The 22063-nt window shown below is 35.3% G+C and overlaps 1 long non-coding RNA gene across 1 annotated transcript; it reads left to right on the forward strand.

Moving 5' to 3' along the window:
- Window positions 1–3896: 3896 nt before the first annotated feature.
- On the forward strand, window positions 3897–8184 carry LOC113037679 (uncharacterized). The gene is made up of 6 exons (XR_003274654.1): window positions 3897–4126; window positions 4957–5018; window positions 5342–5399; window positions 6194–6288; window positions 6575–6660; window positions 7358–8184. It is a non-coding gene; the product is annotated as an uncharacterized LOC113037679 (long non-coding RNA).
- Window positions 8185–22063: the final 13879 nt, after the last annotated feature.

Genomic DNA, 22063 nt, shown 5'->3' on the forward strand with positions numbered 1-22063 from the left:
CGGTCCCTAAATTTGAGACTCTCGAATGTCCAATGTCAAGCCAACTTTATGGCTGTTTTTGTTTTGTTTTTTACTTTATTTTTCTTTTTTCTGTGCCGGATTGCTTATGTCCTTTACCCGGGCATAGATGTCCATCCATCAATTACGAACATTCATCCGCAAATGTCCGAGCGGTCGCGAGCGCGGATGGGAGAATGGCGCATGTTTTTTTTGTGTGTTTTTTTTATGAGCAACTGGGATGGTGACCCCTCTGGGAGTTGGTGCCCTACGAAGACTGCGTACTCTGCATATAGGGAGTGGCGGTACTATCTGGAAGATATATTCCTCAAACCGTCGTACAAGAGGTGATGCTAGTACTTCAAGAATCTCTCAAAACCTATCTGTTCATAAAGCCTATATATAAAGTCTTAATATAGTATTCCACAATATGTTGTGCTATTCTAATATTATTGTGTTTTTTATTGACATTGTTATTTGCCACCAATTATTAGGCATGTTTTCTTTTACAGATGAAATGCGCTAAAAAAAGAGTTTTAACTCAAACTGTTTTACTCAAAGTCGAAAATTATGAAATATCCATGAGAAATATCAAACACAAATGCAATACAGACATGGATAAATTAAGATTTGACCATTGCACAAAAATGCTGACTGGGTCATGAGGTCAGAAAAGAAGAAGAAAAAAAAAACAGGTCAAGAAGAACTGACAAAAATAATTGCAAAATAATTAGGAATTAATGTGAAGATTATTTTTTAGTCAATTCTGCAAGACAGACTTTCAGGAAAGGAGGTGGAATAAAAATGAGCTCCTAAATCTTAATCCCGGATTCTGGAAGATATATTCCTCAAACCATCGGACAAGAGGAGGTGGTGCTGGTCCTTCACGTGTCACTCTAATCTGTTCATAAAGCCTATATATAAAGTCTTAATATATAGTATTTCACAATACTTCATGGTATTCGAATTAAATCATTTTTTGGAATCTTAGATCTCTCAGAACCTGACACCAAGTAATTCAGGAGACTCCAGGAAAGTGGCAGTTCTGTAAAATGTTGGCGCTGGAGACTAAATGCTCCCTGATAGTTTCACACCTAATTCACTTAACACACACACACACACACATTACCCACAGTGACAGAGGGACAGAGTGACATCAGATGTATGGTAGTTTTTTAATTTTCTCTCATCCATATAGTGTTGTATAGTCATGAAACTATGCATATTTCCTCAGAATGACTTGTCTTCTATGTGTACATTTTTTTGAAGTGTTTAGAAGCTGCACTTAAAAAAAATAAAAGACATTTACTGGTTACTTTTTTACTGTTATTTAAAAAAATCACCACGACAAAACCATTCAAGCTATTCAAAATTCATCCGCACCTGTACTGTAAGATACATTCTTTAAACTGGTAAAAGAGGATGTGGTGCTGATCCTTCAAGAGTCACTCAAAACGTATCTGTCCATAAAGCCTATAAAGAATTATTCTTAATATACGGTTCACAATACTTCAGCTTGTTATTCTAATTAAGGGAGGGTCATTTTATCAGTAAAATACATAAAATTCATATTATTTTTCTTTGAAAGATTTCTATAAATGATTTAAATCATACTTGTTTCTACAATAATTATTTAAAAGTAATCATATCGCTCCATCTGGTGGCCATTATTGGTACTAAGAATTGCAAGCTTGATTTATATGTTATGATAGTTTTAATTTTATGCTGGCTCTTGAAAATGATAAAGCTATTAAACTTACTGTGCTTCCTTCAAATGATGACTTATACGTATATAAAAAAATATGAAGAGTTGGAATTAAAAATTTTAAAGATATAGTAAAATAACTATTGTATTATTTTATGTTCACTTAATAAATCGCTATGGCCACACCATTTAAGGTATCCTAAACCCATTCGAAATTTAACATCTTCAGTGTATGGCTTCATGTTAAAACAGTTTGGTGTGAACTACTTGTGTCTTCTTGGAGGAGAATGAATTCATTTACAGGCTGAGTTTATCATAAATCCACAATAACATTTCTGAGTTCTGTATCAATCAGTGTTGTTGTTTGTTTATTTTTATTTTTTTATTTTTCATAGGAAGATAACTGACCCTTTACTCTCCTTTTTAATAAATGAGCTATTTATAGCTGTATTTATTAACTGCTTACTACTGACTATTAATATTGGGACAAGGCTTTATAAAGCATGAACTGACTATTTACTAATGAGTGCAGTTATTATAAAGTGTTATCAATGCATTTGCTAATGTTAACAAATTAAACATTATTTTACAGTGTTATAAAATCCCTTAAATGATTTGTAAGTGTTTTGTAATGATTTTATTGACCTACAAGCATTTGTGAAAGTTCTGCTTGCATTACAGCTTAGTCTTGATCTATGAGCTGAACAGATTTACTGTTACATCCATGAGATTATGTCAATTCAAATAAATATCATGTCATAGGATGTCAGAAGTCAGTATCAAATTAATTTGAAATTATTATTTGCAGCACAAATAAGGTTTTTTAGGATTTTTAAAAATCCCTAAAACTGTCAGAAAAGGATAAGGCCTAAGATTTCTATGTGAGTGGCTAAATTTATTTGTTTTTATAACTATAATGCATAAACTATGAAATTATACAAAATGTATAAAAAAGTACAACAGTTATTCTTTTCCAATGTTTTTTTATTTATTTATTTTATTTTATTTTATTTTTTTATTTACATTTAAAAAAATTAGCCTATGGCAATCATTCTAAACAGCTTGAATAAAACCTGTTAATATTTATTATAGACCACTGTAACTGTGTATAATCTAACAAACAAGTTTTTAGGCGTTTAGATGCAGAAATGGACAAATCAAATGTAAAATAAAATGTAATTGATTTAATTAAATATAGATTAAGTCTTGTTAGAGCAAAATAATAAATAAATACGTACACGCATTAAAAAAAAGCAGCCAAGATGAATGAGTTAATTTTTTTATATAGATTAAAATTGAAGACAGAAGCAGCTGGTATATGCGGTCACTTAATATTAAAATCCAGTAGATCCACTTCAGATTTATTTCTCAACAGTTTATGTTCACGTGGCTGTTTTCATTTATATTCGCCAAGCTATTATGTATTTTGAAATAATCTTGTCCGTGATGTGTTCGTTCTTACGACGAAAGGCAGAATCCTGCAGCTCGAGAGAAATGTTATTCTGCCAGTCGCGCTTTCAAACAGTCTTGCGCACATAAACGGGTCACAAACACCTGCATTTAGCTCATGTTGTGTTATAATGGGTGTATTGTGTGCATTTATGGCAATAATTTATTTTAAAAAGCTCTTAAACAAGAATAAATTCGTTAGTTTTGAACTTGTGACACTGTGCGCGCTGATCGGAGGCAGTGATTTCAGATAGGCAGCCGCAAATATTTCATTTTCACACAAACATTTCAAAAACATCTTAATTTAGCTCTTGGTGTTTTCTGATTGGTGAATTGTGTGATATCACTGCAATACTTTATTTTTAATAGCTATAAAACAAGAATAAACTCGTTTTTTCGGAGCTCATTCCACACGCTCCTGCTCAGAGCTGTGATTCATCTCTCGTGTTTCTCACGTATCACTGACCACACATCGATTATTAATGAGCCCTGACCTGATAATAATCATATATGTTGGTTTAGCTTGTCAGTGTGAATTAAATCCAAGTATTTATTTGTATTTTGACCGATTTAAAAGTGAAACCAAAAGAGAGTCTCCTCCCTTTTTTAGTCCAGGATATGCACCTGTAGGGGCGCTATTTCTCTCAGACAATGGAAGTCTAAGCACACTCACTCAAACCACTCAAAAAAATGAAATCTGGGTGTTGTTCGATAAAAATAAATAGAGCATTTTGAAACAAATTAAATTAATCAGTTTAAGGGATGTACACAATTATTTTAAATCAGTCTGAACTAAATCCATACAACCTTAAAAGAGCTCAATTCATTTGTGTCGAAACAACAAAAAATAATGATTCAAGTCAAACTACTACTTTTGCGCATGCGCTAATGACAGGAAATCCACGTGACCTCGTCAGTTATCGCGGGCGCCATTATGTGGTGGAGTCCAGTCCATGGTGGAATGCTGTAGAATTGGTAAGTTCAAAAATCCTTTATTTTTTTTGTCTGCATTGTGCTGATAGAGAGTAAAACTATTTAAATCAGTCAGAATTCAACATTAAGCGGATATTTGACAGCTTATTGGATTATTTGAATTACTCTATTAGTCACATGTTCATACTCGATAAAAACATAGTAAATCGATATAAACGCCTGCATGTATGTACATAATTTAACATTAATGCGGTAGTTGCTTAGTTCTAATTCCTGTTGCAAGCGTTATTTTACTAGATTGTTTCAGTTAACGTACTCGGGCTACTGTTGTTGAGCGTACTGTTAAGTGATGCTTCTGTACAAGTAAAGACGAGAAGACTGCGAATTAATGTAAAAACGAATTAACAAACAATGATGTCAATACAATTATATGCTTGATGTTAATCAACTAGCAGCTAGGCGGCGTGGAATACAGTATAGAGCACATGCGTACTAGGCATGTGTCGTTTGACTATGATCGCACAGGATTTAGGGTGCACGCGTTGTAATACGTTGTATTATTGTTACAGTTGCTGTAATTGAATGAGAATGATTTAAAGACAATTTGATATTTGTTTGTATGAAATATAATGATCGAAACTTCCCTTCCGGGCAGCATTTACATTTTATATTGATTTCAGTTATAATGCATATTGCATGGGAAAATCAGCCTCGGTTTCGTCGGTAAAGCAGGATCGCCCGTTTTCTTCAGAATTATTTTGTGTTTGTATATATTATAGTTTTACTGTTGCTGAGCATGTAATAGGTGAAACATCTGTACAGGTAAATACAAGTACACTGCAAATTTATGTAAACATTGTTTTATTTTACAGGTTTTTACAAGAGCTCATTAAATGATATCCTATACTTGGGTTATAGTCTACTTTTTCACATGGTAAGTTGTATTAAGTATGTTCTTAAATGGGTTTAGAAAAATGGCTCATTATTACTGTAATAAAATAAAGGAAAGTTTAAAGTGTTTTATTAGTGTGTGCTTGGAAATACCTAATGTTTTCATAACCAACATACGAATGGATAATGTAATTTTCTGATTTCATACAATTTGATAGTTATTTTACTATATTGTTTCAGTTATGAAATTAGCTATTACATTCAGGCGACTGCTGCTGAGCAATCTGTAGGAGATTTCTCTGTTCAGGTAAAGATGAGAACACTGCAAATGTATGTAAAAATGATTTTTTTATTTTTATTTTACAGGTTTACAAGAGCAATAAACAGCATCCCATGCTTGGGTTTTAGTAAACTTTTTCATGTGGTAAGTTGTATTAGTGATGTTCTTAAAGGGTTAGTTCAGCCAAAAATGAAAATGATGTCATTCATTACTTACCCTCATGTCGTCCCAAATCCGGAAGACTTTCGTTCATCTTTGGAACACAAATGAAGATCTTTTTGATGATTTCTGAAAGATTTCTGTCCTTTCATGAACAGCGACACAACTGAGACTTTGATGTTTTAATAAGTTCGATGTTCGAAAGTATGATGAACAGATTTAATTTAGGTTTTTACTTGCATATAAACATTGATCAGCAAACATCAACGGAAGGTCAACTGAACCTGATTGATGCCCAAAAACAGAAGCTCAGACGTGCTGTGTAACGAGAATGAACCTCATTGGTTCTCGCATGACAAACAAACATGCTTATGCTTCCGTTCACCACAACTGATGTGCGAGTTGATGAATGTTTATATGTGAATAAATTGCAAATCTAAATCTGTTCATAATATAAAGCGAGTCTTCAGAGAAATGTGACTAAACCGCTCAATTTATATGGATTCGTTTTATGATCTCTTTATGTACTTTTTGAAGTATCAAAGTCTCAGTTGCATAGCTGTTTATGGAGGGACAGAAAACTTTCAGAATTCATAAAAAAAAAAAAAATATTTGTGATCCAAAGATGAACGAATGTCTTCGAGCATGACACGAGGGTGAGTAATTAATGATATAATTTTTATTATTAGTTGAACTTTCATATAGATTGTATGTCCTGTTATACTTGGTTATCGATATGATATTGTCAAGTAATCAATGTTTTTTTTTTTTTTTTACAGAACAACAGCGTAGACATAGAAAGAGAATGCATCCTCAAAAAGCACTGTGTGTATACATAAAGGAGGACCATCTACAGCTGTTCAAGGAGTACAATGTAAGCAACTGCTTTTCTCTTCTTCACTTTTATGTTTACATTAAAATCTAACCGTACCATTCTCTACTTACGGTTCGGCATGCACTTGAACCGCGGTCCACCTCTAATGATGCGAGTGCCGTATGCTGCTCTAACGTCTAGTCATGAACGCTGTTGCTATCTTTGTGTAAACAAAACTCATTTAAGCCTTGCTAACTTAAACATTCAAGAGCAAGACGCAAAAGAGAACTGTGAGATGATTTGTGAGTGTGCTCATCCAAAGCGCCCACATGTTTTTTTTTTTCAGAAAACGTGCAAATACTGAGTTCTCTTTCAAGTCTTGTGCTTCAGAGGCCAAATTCGTACAAAAATTATATCAACATGACTGTCTTGGTGAGTATCCTAGCAAACATAGTCTGTTATGTCTTAAGTGAAGTTTTATTAAAAGAGAAAGACATTGTATGTGTAACAGTATGTACTGGATCTTACTTCAATAATGATTGATCTTTAATTTATTCAGTAAAGATAATATGCAGTGTTTTATATTTGATTATCCATTTTCTGTACCTAAGGGGAAGTCGTGGCCTAATGGTTAGAGAGTCGGACTCCCAATCGAAGGGTTGTGGGTTCTAGTCTCGGGCCGGACAGAATTGTGGGTGGCGGTAGTGCATGTACAGTTCTCTCTCCACCTTCAATACCCTTGAGCAAGGCATCGAACCCCCAACTGCTCCCCGGGTGCCGCAGCATAAATGGCTGCCCACTGCTCCGGGTGTGTGTGTGTGTGTGTGTGTGTGTGTGTGTTCACTGCTCTGTGTGTGTGCATTTCGGATGGGTTAAATGCAGAGCTCAAATTCTGAGTATGGGTCACCATACTTGGCTGAATGTCACTTCACTTTTCACTTTCACTAAAAAAAAGCTACTGTTAGATACCTGAAAAAAAACTGAAAAGCACTGTTTATTTTATTTGAATCTTCTATTGTATTTATTTGTAATGTTGCTTGTAGTTTGATTATTTGTTCTTATTAATTGTTCTTATTAATTTTTATTTTACAGTAGTCCAATTTTACCACATTTTATTTGTCTTGCCCAGGATTGCGACTGGATGAATTCTAAAGAAGCCATAGAGCAGATGGTAATGGGGATCTACATCGTCCAATTCATAGACACCAACCAGGGGATAAACCTGTGGACGTTGGTATCCTGATTGAAGGGACCGAGGTGCTCTGCTCTTTGAAGAACGTGTAGCAGTGGCCATGCTGTTTGGACTTACTTACGCCTTGAACCTCAGCTACCCACAAGAACTCAAGGCTACATTTGAGGTCATCCAGAAAGTGTTCTTTATCTTGGATGGACAAAAACTTTCACTAAAGGTACCAGCCCTTAAGAACAAGATGTTGGAGTAAGTTACCTTATGTGTGTATTCTCAAAAGACTAAATCTTGACTCAAGAAGGTATTAGCTGTGCATATACATTGAAATATAATGTTGTTCATCTTGGATGATATTTTTTTGTATTTTTTTACCTGAAAATTTGCCTTGAAATAAGAATAAAGAGAAACTTTTGACATTCACTTTGAGAACATTTTATTTGTGCAGTAAATTACATTTTGATAGACATGTCAACAATTAAACATTTGTTTGATGTAAATAAAGTTGTACAATTAACTTAACGATAGTAGTTGACACAATATTTCTGGTTTTCTAAATTAAGTGATTAAGATTAATTGGCTCAACAAGATTAAATAGTTTATAGATAAATACGATAATATGATTCAAATGAAAATGATTTGATCTTGTTGGTTCAAAATGAATTTTGCTCTTGGGTTCCATTTGCCTAAATTAAGTTGAGACAACACCATTCAAATGTGTGGAAATAGGTGTCATAATTATATTAAGTTAGACCAACGATTTATTTTTTTGAGTGCAGATGGACAGAGTGAGATGAGATGTCTGACAGTTTTTTAATTTTCTGTTATCCATACAGTGTTGCAAAGTCATGAAACTATGCATATTTACTCAGAATAACTTTTTTTTCTGTATGAAAAAAGTTTTTGAAGTGTTTGGAATTAAAAAATGCAGGAAAATGAATAATTCCATTTTTACTTTCATTTAAAAAAATCACCACAACAAAACCATCCAAGCTATCCAAAACCCATTCACAATTTAAGTTCCTCAATGTTTTTTCAACAAGTAGACCAAGTTTGGTGTGTATAGTGTTACTCTCCTCTGAGCAGTATGCATTAATTCATAGCTAAATGTAAAAAACAATCCACATTCAAATCAAAATAGCCGACTTCCTGTTGGTCGTAGCTGATGACTGTGAATTAGAAAGTTGTCCTTCTTGATAAGAACAATTTTTGTACTGAGTTTGGTGTCTGTAGCTAAAACTAACCCCCCCACTTTTGACAAAAGGTGGCGCTATAGAGTGCCTCTTCCACGCCCTCTTATGAACTTTTGCCAGTGTCTAGCTGTCACTAATACTGATATGTGTTCTGAGTTTGATGAAATTCTAAGCATGTAAAATGCCTCAAAATCACCTGAGAAGTATTCCAGTTTGACATGTTGCCACGGCAACAATATTTTTAGATATCAATATCCCCCCAGCAGATTTATATCGGCTGTGTTTTAACATTATTCTGATGAAGTTTGAAGCAAATCGAGTAAAAATAAGATGCTGAATTCAAAGCATTTTCAAAATGACACACTTCCTGCTGCCAGTTGGTGGCGCTATAACTTTGACTCCTAATAGTCACATACATGCGATCGACATCATACAATGAATAATCTGATGAAGTTTGATTAAAATTAGGAAATGTATGTGGATGGTATTAGACACTTCCTGTTTCTCAATTCTAGCCATAAATTCAAAGCCTCGCTACGAGCAAACCGTTTGAGATATCAAAAATCCCCTGGCAATTTTTCATCCCCAATGTCTTGAGATCATGTTGACCGAGTTTGGTGGCAATCGAGTAAAAAACCTATGACAAGTATATCAAATTCCAGAGCATGCGCTTTTTACATAACTCTAAATAGCTGACTTCCTGTTGGGCGGAGCCTATGACATGCAATACGCAAGTTGTTCGGCACAATGAGATCTATATGTGTACTGAGTTTCATATTAATACGTGCAAGTATGTGTGAGCTATACAACAACATTTATGACTATGTTCCAGGGGGCGCCGTAGAGCCCCTGTGCCACGCCCGGGTCCCAACCTCTGCAGGCTCCTTAAGGCCACAGATTCCAAAGTGTGTGCAAATTTTCAAGAGTTTTTGAGTATGTTAAGGACTCCAAAAGCCCCCACAACTTTGATGAGAAATATGAATAATAAACCCTAAATAGCCAACTTCCTGTTGGGCGGAGCCTATGCTATGCAATACGAAAGTTGTTTGTATTGATGAGTTCTATACGTGTACCGAGTTTCGTACGTCTACGTACAAGTATGTATGATATATGGCCCTCCATATTCCATGGGGCGCTGTAGAGCCCCTGTGCCATGCCCGTGTATCAGTCTCTGCCCGGCCCTAATGGCCGCAGGATTTAATGTGTGTGCCAATTTTCAAGACTTTTTAAGCATGTTAAGGGCCCCAAAAGCCCCCGTAACGTTAGAAAAAAAATAAATAATAATAATAAATATAGCTGCAAGCAGCGATGGCGGGCTCAAGCCACCAATGCCATCACCACGCCGGTGGCATCAGGTAAACTGTGTCCAGCGGGCACATGCATTCACAATATCCCTCTGGCAGTGAGGTTTTAAAGGATATGGCGGTTAAAGGGTTAATCCGAATCATCTAGACTTTAAAATCACATTCACAGAACAATATATATATATGTATGTATATATATATATATATATATATATATATATATATATATATATATATGTATATATATATATGTATGTATATATATATATATATATATATATATATATATATATGTATATATATATATATATATATATATATATATATATATATATATATATATATATATGTATGTATATATATATATATGTATGTATATATATATATAATATATATATATATATATATATATATATATATATATATATATATATATATATATATATATATATATATATATATGTATGTATATAGATATATATATGTATGTATGTATGTATGTATGTATATATATATATATATATATATATATATATATATATATATATATATATATATATATATATATATATATATATAGTAACACTTTACAATAAGATTTCATTTATAAACATTATGTTAACATGAACAATATTTATATAGCATTCATTCATGTCAGTTAATATTCCAAACTTAAACATTAAAACATTGTTTTATTGTGATTTTTTTCCAAGCACATTTTACCAATTCCAAACCATATCAATCTTAATAACTACCATTATTTTTTATTTAATCATTTATGAGTGCTATACAATAGTCCAGGAAAGCTGGAAGAGAAAAACTCCTTATATTCATGTGCAGAATTATTAGGCATGTTTTCTTTTACAGATGAAATGCGCTAAAAAAAGAGTTTTAACTCAAACTGTTTTAACTCAAAGTCGAAAATTATGAAATACCCATGAGAAATATCAAACACAAATGCAATACAGAAATGGATAAGTTAAGACTTGACCATTGTACAAAAATGCTGACTGGGTCATGAGGTCAGAAAAGAAGAAGAAAAAAAAACAGGTCAAGAAGAACTGACAAAAATAATTGCAAAATAATTAGGAATTAATGTGAAGATTAATTTTTAGTCAATTCTGCAAGACAAACTTTCAGGAAAGGAGGTGGAATAAAAATGAGCTCCTAAATCTTAATCCCGGATTCTGAAAGATATATTCCTCAAACTATCGGACAAGAGGAGGTGGTGCTGGTCCTTCACAAGTCACTCTAATCTGTTCATAAAGCCTATATATAAAGTCTTAATATATAGTATTTCACAATACTTCATGGTATTCTAATTAAATCATTTTTTGGAATCTTAGATTTCTCAGAACCTGACACATTGTAATTCTGAGACTCCAGGAAAGTGGCAGTTCTGTAAAATGTTGGCACTGGACACTAAATGCTCCCTGATAGTTTCACACCTAAATTCACTTAACACACACACAAACACACACACACACACATTACCCACAGTGACAGAGGGACATCAGATCTATGATAGTTTTTTAATTTTCTATCATCCATATAGTGTTGTATAGTCATGAAACTATGCATATTTCCTAAGAATGACTTGTCTTCTATGTGTACATTTTTTTGAAGTGTTTAGAAGCTGCACTTAAAAAAATAAAAGACATTTACTGGTTACTTTTTTACTGTTATTTCAAAAAATCACCACGACAAAACCATTCAAGCTATCCAAAATTAATTCGCACCTGTACTGTAAGATACATTCTTTAAACAGTGGTAAAAGAGGATGTGGTGCTGATCCTTCAAGAGTCACTCAAAACTTATCTGTCCATAAAGAATTATTCTTAATATATAGTTCACAATACTTCAGCTTGTTATTCTAATAAAGTGAGGGTCATTTTATCAGTAAAATACATAAAATTCATATTATTTTTCTTTGAAAGATTTCTATAAATGATTTAAATCAAACTTGTTTCTACAATAATTATTTAAAAGTGATCCTATAGCTCTATCTGGTGGCCATTATTGGTACTAAGAATTGCAAGCTTGATTTATATGTTATGATAGTTTTAATTTTATGCTGGCTCTTGAAAATGAATAAATAAATACGTACACACATTAAAAAAGCAGCCAAGATGAATGAGTTTAATTTTTTATATAGATTAAAAGTGAAGACAGAAGCAGCTGGTATATGCGGTCACTTAATATTAAAATCCAGTAGATCCACTTCAGATTTATTTCTCAACAGTTTATGTTCACGTGGCTGTTTTCGTTTATATTCGCCAAGCTATTATGTATTTTGAAATAATCTTGTCCGTGATGTGTTCGTTCTTGCGACGAAAGGCAGAATCCTGCAGCTCGAGAGATATATGTTATTCTGCCAGTCGCGCTTTCCAATAGTCTTGCACACTTAAACGGGTCACAAACACCTACATTTAGCTCGTGTTGTGTTATAATGGATGTATTGTGTGCATTTATGGCAATAATTTATTTTGAAAAGCTCTTAAACAAGAATAAATTCGTTAGTTTTGAACTTGTGACACTGTGCGCGCTGATCGGAGGCAGTGATTTCAGATAGGCAGCCGCAAATATTTCATTTTCACACAAACAGTTCAAAAACATTTTAATTTAGCTCTTGGTGTGCTCTAATTGGTGAATTGTGTGATATCGCTGCAATACTTTATTTTAAATAGCTATAAAACAAGAATAAACTCGTTTTTTTCTGAGCTCATCATTCCACACGCTGGTGCTCAGAGCGGTGATTCATCTCTCGTGTTTCTCACGTATCACTGACCACACATCAATTATTAATGAGCCCTGACCTGATAATAATCATATATGTTGGTTTAGCTTGTCAGTGTGAATTAAATCCAAGTATTTATTTGTATTTTAACCGATTTAAAAGTGAAACAAAAAGACAGTCTCCTCCCTTTTTTAGTCCGGTAACTGCACCTGTAGGGGCGCTATTTCTCTCAGACAATGGAAGTCTAAGCACACACACTCAAACAGAGGGACAGAGTGATATGAGATGTCTGACAGTTTTTTAATTTTCTGTTATCCATACAGTGTTGTAAAGTCATGAAACTATGCATATTTACTCAGAATAACTTTTTTTCTGTATGAAAAAAGGTTTTGAAGTGTTTGGAATTTAAAAATGCAGGAAAATTAATAATTCCATCTTTATTGTCATTTAAAAAAATCCCCACGACAAAACCATCCAAGCTATCCAAAACCCATTCACAATTTAAGTTCCTCAATGTTTTTTCAACATGTGCACCAAGTTTGGTGTGTATAGTGTTACTCTCCTCTGAGCAGTATGCATTAATTCACAGCTAAATGTAAAAAACAATCCACATTCAAATCAAAATAGCCGACTTCCTGTTGGTCGTAGCTCATGACTGTGAATTAGAAAGTTGTCCGTCTTGATAAGAACAATTTTTGTACTGAGTTTGGTGTCTGTAGCTAAAACTAACCCCCCACTTTTGACAAAAGGTGGCGCTATAGAGTGCCTCTTCCACGCCCTCTTATGAAATTTTGCCAGTGTCTAGCTGTCACTAATACTGATATGTGTTCTGAGTTTGATGAAATTCTAAGTATGTTATATGCCTCAAAATCACCTGAGAAGTATTCCAGTTTGACATGTTGCCACGGCAACAATATTTTTAGATATCAATATCCCCCCAGCAGATTTATATCGGCTGTGTTTTAACATTATTCTGATGAAGTTTGAAGCAAATCGAGTAAAAATAAGATGCTGAATTCAAAGCATTTTGAAAATGACACACTTCCTGCTGCCACTTGGTGGCGCTATAACTTTGACTCCTAATAGTCACATATATGCGATCGACATCATACAATGAATAATCTGATGAAGTTTGATTAAAATTAGGAAATGTATGTGGATGGTATTAGACACTTCCTGTTTCTCATTTCTCGCCATAATTTCAAAGCCTCGCCACGAGCAAACCGTTCGAGATATCAAAAATCCCCTGGCAATTTTTCATCCCCAATGTCTTGAGATCATGTTGACCGAGTTTGGTGGCAATCGAGTAAAAAACCTATGACAAGTATTTCAAATTCCAGAGCATGCGCTTTTTACATAACTCTAAATAGCTGACTTCCTGTTGGGCGGAGCCTATGATATTCAATACGAAAGTTGTTCGGCACAATGAGATCTATATGTGTACTGAGTTTCATATGAATATTGGCAAGTATGTGTGAGCTATACATCAACATTTCTGACTGTGATCCAGGGGGCGCCGTAGAGCCCCTGTGCCACGCCCGGGTCCCAGCTTCTGCAGGCTCCTAAAGGCCACAGATTCCAAAGTGTGTGCAAATTTTCAAGAGTTTTTGAGTATGTTAAGGACCCCAAAAGCCCCCACAACTTTGACGAAAAATATGACTACTAAACCCAAAATAGCCAACTTCCTGTTGGGCGTAGCCTATGACATGCAGTACGAAAGTTGTTTGGTTTGATGAGATCTACATGTGTACCGAGTTTCGTGTGTCTACGTGCAAGTATGTATGATATATGGCCCTCAGTATTCCAGGGGGCGCTGTAGAGCCCCTGTGCCACGCCCGTGTATCAGTCTCTGCCCGGCCCTAATGGCCGCAGGTTCCAATGTGTGTGCCAATTTTCAAGACTTTTTAAGCATGTTAAGGACCCCAAAAGCCCCCGAAACCTTGGAAAAAAATTAGAAGAATAAATAATAATAATAATAACAAATAATCCTAAGGAAAACAATAGGGCTCTCGCCCTCCAGGCTTGAGCCCTAATAATAATAAATATAGCTGCAAGCAGCGATGGCGGGCTCAAGCCGTCAGTGAAACGCCACCCCGGTGGCATCGGGAAAACTGTGCCCAGCGGGCATAAGCATTTACAGTAACCCTCTGGCAATCAAATTTTAAGGGATATGGCAGTTAAAGGGTTAATCCGACCCATCTAGACTTTGAAATCACATACACAGAACAATATATATAACTTTAGTAACACTTTATTTTAATATATATAAAAAATGTATAAGGTGTGCATCGTAGCTGACACCTAAATGAACACATTACAATTGTTTTATGACTGCAAGTCTTTTTCCTCAAATGCTATTGAGCTTCAAATTTGCGTTTGAGCCCATGTGAAAAAGTAGCATAATTTACATATGACTTACAGTTTGTTTTAATAAATATCAAACATTCAATTTAATTGTGCATTATAGCTGTCACCTAGATGGACAATTACAGTTGTTTTATGACTGTAAGTCATTCTCTTCAAATGCTACTGATGTTAGAAAAGTGTATAACAATATCACATGTAACTTTAGAGACCGGCCCTAAATTTCAGACTCTAGAATGTCCAATGTCAAGACAACTTTATGCCTGTTTTTGTTTTGTTTTTTACTTTATTTTTCTTTTCTCTGTGCCGGATTGCTGATGTCTTTTACCCGGGCATAGATGTCCATCCATCAATTACGAACATTCATCCGCAAATGTCCGAGCGGTCGCGAGCGCGGATGGGAGAATGGCGCATGTTTTATTTTTTTTGAGCTACTGGGATGGTGCCCCCTCTGGGAGTTGGTGCCCTACGAAGACTGCGTATTCTGCATATAGGGAGTGGCGGTACTATCTGGAAGATGTATTCCTCAAGCCGTCGTACAAGAGGAGGTGATGCTAGTACTTCAAGAATCTCTCAAAACCTATCTGTTCATAAAGCCTATATATAAAGTCTTAATATAGTATTCCACAATATGTTGTGCTATTCTAATATTATTGCGTTTTTTTATTGACATTGTTATTTGCTGTTATTTTTGACTTGATAAAAAAAAAAAAATATAAACTTATGCAATTGTATATATATATATATATATATATATATATATATATATATATATATATTGTACAGTTTTCTTTTATTGCATCTTGAAATAAATGTTTCTGAGTTCTGTGTTTGTTTATTTTTTTTATTTTTTTTAGGAAGATTACAGCCTTTAATCTCCTCAAAATAAATGTGCATATAAACTATGAACAATTTAATTATAGCTGTATTTATAAAATGCTTACTAATGACTATTAATTTTGGGAGAAGGCTATATAAAGCAGCAACAGTTGATGTTGAGGCCTAAGATATTTCTTAAGCTGTAATGATGAAAAAAACAACAACAACAACAACACAAAATTGCTTATTTTTTTCTGCTGGTGATTAAAGAGATGATTAAGTCTCCCTCCCTCTCTCTCTCTCTCTCTGACACCAAGCCCATCCCCTCTCTCACACATTCACACAAACTCAGCACACACACTTAACACACACACACTTAACACACAAACACACACACACACATTACCCACAGTGACAGAGGGACAGAGTGACATCAGATGTATGGTAGTTTTTTAATTTTCTCTCATCCATATAGTGTTGTATAGTCATGAAACTGCATATTTCCTCAGCATGACTTGTCTTCTATGTGTACATTTTGTTGAAGTGTTTAGAAGCTGCACTTAAAAAAATAAAAGATATTTACTGGTTCCTTTTTTACTGTTATTTAAAAAAATCACCATGACAAAACCATTCAAGCTATCCAAAATTCATTCGCACCTGTTCTGTAAGATACATTCTTTAAACAGTGGTAAAAGAGGATGTGGTGCTGATCCTTCAAGAGTCACTCCAAACTTATCTGTCCATAAAGCCTATAAAGAATTATTCTTAATACACAGTATTTCACAATACTTCAGCATATTATTCTAATTAAGTGAGGGTCATTTTATCAGTAAAATACATAAAATTCATATTATTTTTCTTTGAAAGATTTCTATAAATGATTTAAATCATATTCGTTTCTACAATAATTATTTAAAAGTAATCCTATAGCTCCATCTGGTGGCCATTATTGGTACTAAGAATTGCAAGCTTGATTTATATGTTATGATAGTTTTAATTTTATGGTGGCTCCTGGACATGATAAAGCTATGAAACTTACTGTGCTTCCTTCAAATGATGACTTCTAGGTATATAAAAAATTATGAAGAGTTGGAATGAAGAATGTTAAAGATATAGTAAAATAACTATTGTATTTTTTTATGTTACTTTAATAAATCGGTATGGCCACACCATTTAAGGTATCCTAAACCCATTCGCAATTTAACATCTTCAGTATATTGGCATCATGTTGAAAAAGTTTGGTGTGAACTACTTGTGTCTTCTTGGAGGAGTATGATTCATTTACAGGCTGATTTGATCATAAATCCACAATAAAATTTCTGAGTTCTGTATCAATCTGTGTTGTTGTTTGTTTATTTTCATTTTTTTATTTTTCATAGGAAGATAACTGACCCTTTACTCTCCTTTTTAATAAATGTGCTTATAAACCAAGATCAAGCTATTTATAGCTGTATTTATAAGCTGCTTATTAATGACTATTTAAGTTGGGACAAGACTTTATAAAGCATGAACTGACTATTTACTAATGAGTGCAGTTATTATAAAGTGTTACCAATGCATTTACTAATGTTAACAAATTAGACATTATTTTACAGTGTTATAAAATCCTTTAATGACTTATAAGCATTTGTGAAAGTTCTGCTTGCATTACAGCTTAGTCTTCATCTGTGAGCTGAACAGTTTTAGTGTTACATCCATGAGATTATGTAAATTAAGATAAATGTCATGTCACAGGATGGAATAGGTCAGTATCAAATGAGTTTGAAATTATTATTTGCAGCACAAATAAGTATTTTTAGAATTTTGTTTTTAATTCCTGAAACTGTCAGAAAAGGATAAGGCCTAAGAGATTTATTAAGCTGTAATGAAAACAGCAATGTTAGCAACAGCAACAAAAAAATAACAATTTAAAATACATTTTTTTTCTGGTGATTAAAGAGATGATTAAGTCTCTCTCTCTCTCTTTCTCTCTCTCTCTCTTTCTCTCTCTCATTGTGTCTGCCACTCAGCTCATGCCCATCCCCCACTCACAGACACACACACACACACACACTCAGTCAGCACACATACATTCCTCAAACAGAGGGACAGAGTGAGTTGAGATGTCTGACAGTTTTTTAATGTTCTTTTAATCATACAGTGTTGTAAAGTCATGAAACTATGCATATGTCCTCAGAATGATTTGATCTCTGTATGAATTTTTTTAAGTGTTTGGAAGCTGCAATTTAAAAATACAAGACAATTAATGATTCCCTTTTTACTGTCATTTCAAAAAATCACCACGACAAAACGGTTCAAGCTAACCAAAATCCGTTCGCAATTTAAGTTCCTCAATGTTTTTTCAACATGTAGACAAAGTTTGGTGAGTATAGTGAACATTTCCTGTGAGGAGTATGCATTAAATCAGAGCTCAATTTAAATATTCAAATCAAAATAGCCGACTTCCTGTTGGTCGTAGCTGATGACTGTGAATTAGAAAGTTGTCCGTCTTGAAAAGAACAATTTATGTACCAAGTTTGGTGTCTGTAGCTAAAACTAACCCCCCCCATTTTTGACAAAAGGTGGCGCTATAGAGTGCCTCCTTCACGCCCTTGTAAAAGATTTTGCCATTGTCTAGCTATCACTAATACTGATATGTGTTTTGAGTTTCATGTAAATCTGAGGTTGTTGTCTGCCTCAAACTCACCATAACAGAACATTCAAGTTTGACACGTTGCCATGGCAACGCCATATTAGATATCAATATCCCCACAACAAATTTACATCGGCTGTGTTTTGTCATTATTCTGATGAAGTTTTAAGTAAATCGAGTAAAAATAAGATGCTGAATTCAAAACATTTTGAAAATGACTCACTTCCTGCTGCCAGTTGGTGGCGCTATAACATTGACTCTTAATAGTCACATATAAACGATCGGTATCATACATCGAACAAACCAATGAAGTTTGATCAAACTCAGGCAATGTATGTGGATGTTTGTTACGTACGCCGCGCTTCGTAATTTTTGTTTGTGCGTATGTTGTTGCATATGCTTGGCGTGTGTGTTTGTGTACTTTGTTTGTTTCAGGTGTGAAGCTCGATTGGAGCGTCCGCCTGTCAATCAGCTGACGTAGGATGCTGACGTCTGGGATCGCGCCGCCAATCGCCTGTCGCCGGGTGGTTTATGAATGGCTCTAACTTCAATGGCGGGGGGATGAAAACAGACTCTGGGTTGGAAAAGAGTTGGCACACGCTGTGAAGACGGTTCTCTTGTTCGAGAGACCAGTCTGAGCGACTGACTATTGTTCGGGGCTCGCTGCTTTTGTGATCTTGCAGTTAGATCAGTTCTCTTTGTTTGCGCTTGAAGGCGCACTGTGTTGCCCTTGGTAGCTTACGTGTTTGCAGTGCCTGCTAAATGTTTGTTGCTGTCATGGAAATCTTCATCTCAGTTCATCGTTTAACATTGTGTAGACTGATGGGAGAGGTTGTGAGCCAGGTAAGCAGGTCGCGACTTACATTTGCACACGTAGTTACGGAGATGTATTAGATGCACTAGTGTTAGGAGTGGTGCTAATTATGTATGTTTTTGTTTTAGTTAGTATAGTTAGTTATAGCGTCTTGTACGCTGAAGATGTTTCTTTCTACCTTTTTTGTTGATAGTTAGTTTAGTTCTTTAACTTTAGTTAAAGGGGCTTTTTGTTATATTCAGTTTTTTGATTTAAGCACCACTCTTTTGCTCCTTCCTCTTCCCCAGATTGTCCTGTTGCTCTGGTTACTCTTGTTACGTTGTACTAATTATAAATAGTCATTACTTTATTATTCTTCATTATTATTTTTCCCTTTGTTACTACTTCACTTTATTGTAGTTGAAGAATTAAAATCTTTCAACTCAGTTATGGGTGGTTGTCTGTTCCTTTCCAATAACAGATTCTCGTCACTATATTGACACACATGCCAAAAACTTTTGTTACGTCTAATAATATTCCTAGACAAATAACATCTAATAACGAGGGACGTAACATATTTGGGGGCTCGTCCGAACTTTTATATTGCTTATGTTTTGTGTGTGTGTGGTGCGGGAACTGCGCTGGAAAGGAATAGTGCATGTTGAAGTGAGTATGGTGGAATATTGGCAATGAGTACTTTTGATTTGCAATCATTTATTGCTGATCCAACTTTAGAAATCTTTGATCGATGTAGCAAAGACGATTTGTTGCAGATAGCTGAATACTATCGCATTCCTGTGGTGAGGCAATCTCTAAAGCACATTATTAAGAATGAAATTTGGAAACACTTGGTCGAATTAAAAGTATTTTTATTTCCAGATGCGGATAGTGAGAGGGCTGGCATGTCGGCTGTGGAAAAACGTTTGACTAGTGTGGGAAATGTGGCGGAAGCAGAAGATGAGAATGCTGAGGTGGAGGTTGAGGCCGAGCCCAAGGCTGGCTTACCCCCCTTCTACCCACTTTCTCTTTTCTCCGCTTGTTGGCTCTGGGGTGATGCGCGACTGAGGGTCCGCCTAGCCAAAATCCAGATGGAAGCGCAGGAACGGGCTGAGACGCGCCAAGCTGAAATTAAGCTACGCCTAGAAATCCGTAAACTGGAAATTGAAGCTGAGACACAGGTGAAACTGCGCGACAGCTCGAGTTGGATTCAGCGACGGTTGTCTCGGGCCGAACTGTGCAGCCTAATCCTGTTGTTTCAGTAAATTCAGAAAATTATGTGAGTGATGTTTCGACCACTACATTTGATGTTAGTAAACAGATCGCTTTAGTGCCTCACTTTAGAGAATCCGAAGTGGATGCGTATTTCGCTGCTTTTGAGCGTGTGGCTGCTGCACTTCGTTGGCCAAAGAGGTTTGGTGTCTGTTACTACAATGTCGATTAGTTGGAAAAGCACAGGAAGTCTGTTCTGCACTAACCTTAGAAGAAAGCATGCAATACGATACCGTAAAGAACGCTTTCTTCGTGCATATGAATTGGTGCCTGAGGCATATCGGCAACGTTTCAGGAACCATAAGAAGTCAGCTCAGACATTTGTGGAGTTTGCCCGTGAGAAGGGAATTCTTTTTGATAAATGGTTGTCTTCTAACAACGTGCAAGATTTGAGTTCGTTGAGAGAGTTAATGCTTTTAGAAGATTTTAAGAATTGTCTATCGGAAAGAGTAGTCACGTACCTGAATGAGCAAAAGGTCACCATGTTATCACAAGCTGCGATTCTTGCAGATGAGTATGTGTTAACGCATAAGAGTGTGTTCACTTTACCCCGACCAGAGAGAATGGTGAGTTCGTTTTCAACTCAAAATTCAAGTACCCGTGCTAAAATCAGTTCACCACAGATTAAAGAAACACGAGAATGTTTTTATTGCCACAAGACGGGACACCTTATTTCTGATTGTTTAATGCTGAGACGTAAGACTCAGGCTCAGCAAGGACAGTTAAAGCCTGTTACTTTTGTGAAGACTGTGCGTCCTAAAGCGGTTTTAGAGAAAGATGCGATTGACTCAGGGTTTAAACCATTTTTGTTGAAGGGGTTAATCTCCGTAAATGGTAAACTGGAGAGCAGAAAGAGGTACAAATCTTGAGGGATAGAGGATCGATTCAATCTTTTGTAGTCTCTGATGCACTTCCTTTGTCGGAGCAGACGTTTTGTGGGTCAAGTGTGTTAGTTCAAGGGATTGAGATGGGTGTTGTAAAGGTACCGCTGCACCGGATACACTTGCAATGTGACCTGGTCTCAGGTTTTGTTAAGGTGGGGATACATTCTTCCTTTCCTGTGAAAGGGTTGCATTCATTCTCGGGAACGATTTGGCGGGAGGTAAAGTGTCACCTGTGCTCGAAGTCGTTGATAAACCTGACTGTTTTATTCCTGTTGGTGATATATCTGATAATTTTCCGGAGGTATTTGCTGCTAATGTAGTTACGTGTGCTCAAAAACGCAGAATTGGAGATGACATTGTTTGGCTGACACTTTTTTGTCACCTGTGTTCACCGAGGAACATTTTGGGTCAGGTCCAAAAGAATCTGAAAATGTTAGACATGACAGACATTCTGATACGGCAATAGCTGAGTCTGAATTGTTAGCTGAACCTATTTCTCATGAAGGAATTAAGACTGCACAAAGAGAAGATCTGTCGTTAACTAAATGTTTTTCTGCTGTGGAAAGTCCTCAACCTAATAAAGTCAACCCGGCTGAATACGTGATCGAAAATGGGTTGATTGTTAAGGAAATGGCATCCTCACAGAGATGGGGA

The sequence above is a fragment of the Carassius auratus genome, chromosome 20, assembly GCF_003368295.1.
Source record: "Carassius auratus strain Wakin chromosome 20, ASM336829v1, whole genome shotgun sequence".
Lineage (NCBI taxonomy): Eukaryota > Metazoa > Chordata > Actinopteri > Cypriniformes > Cyprinidae > Carassius > Carassius auratus.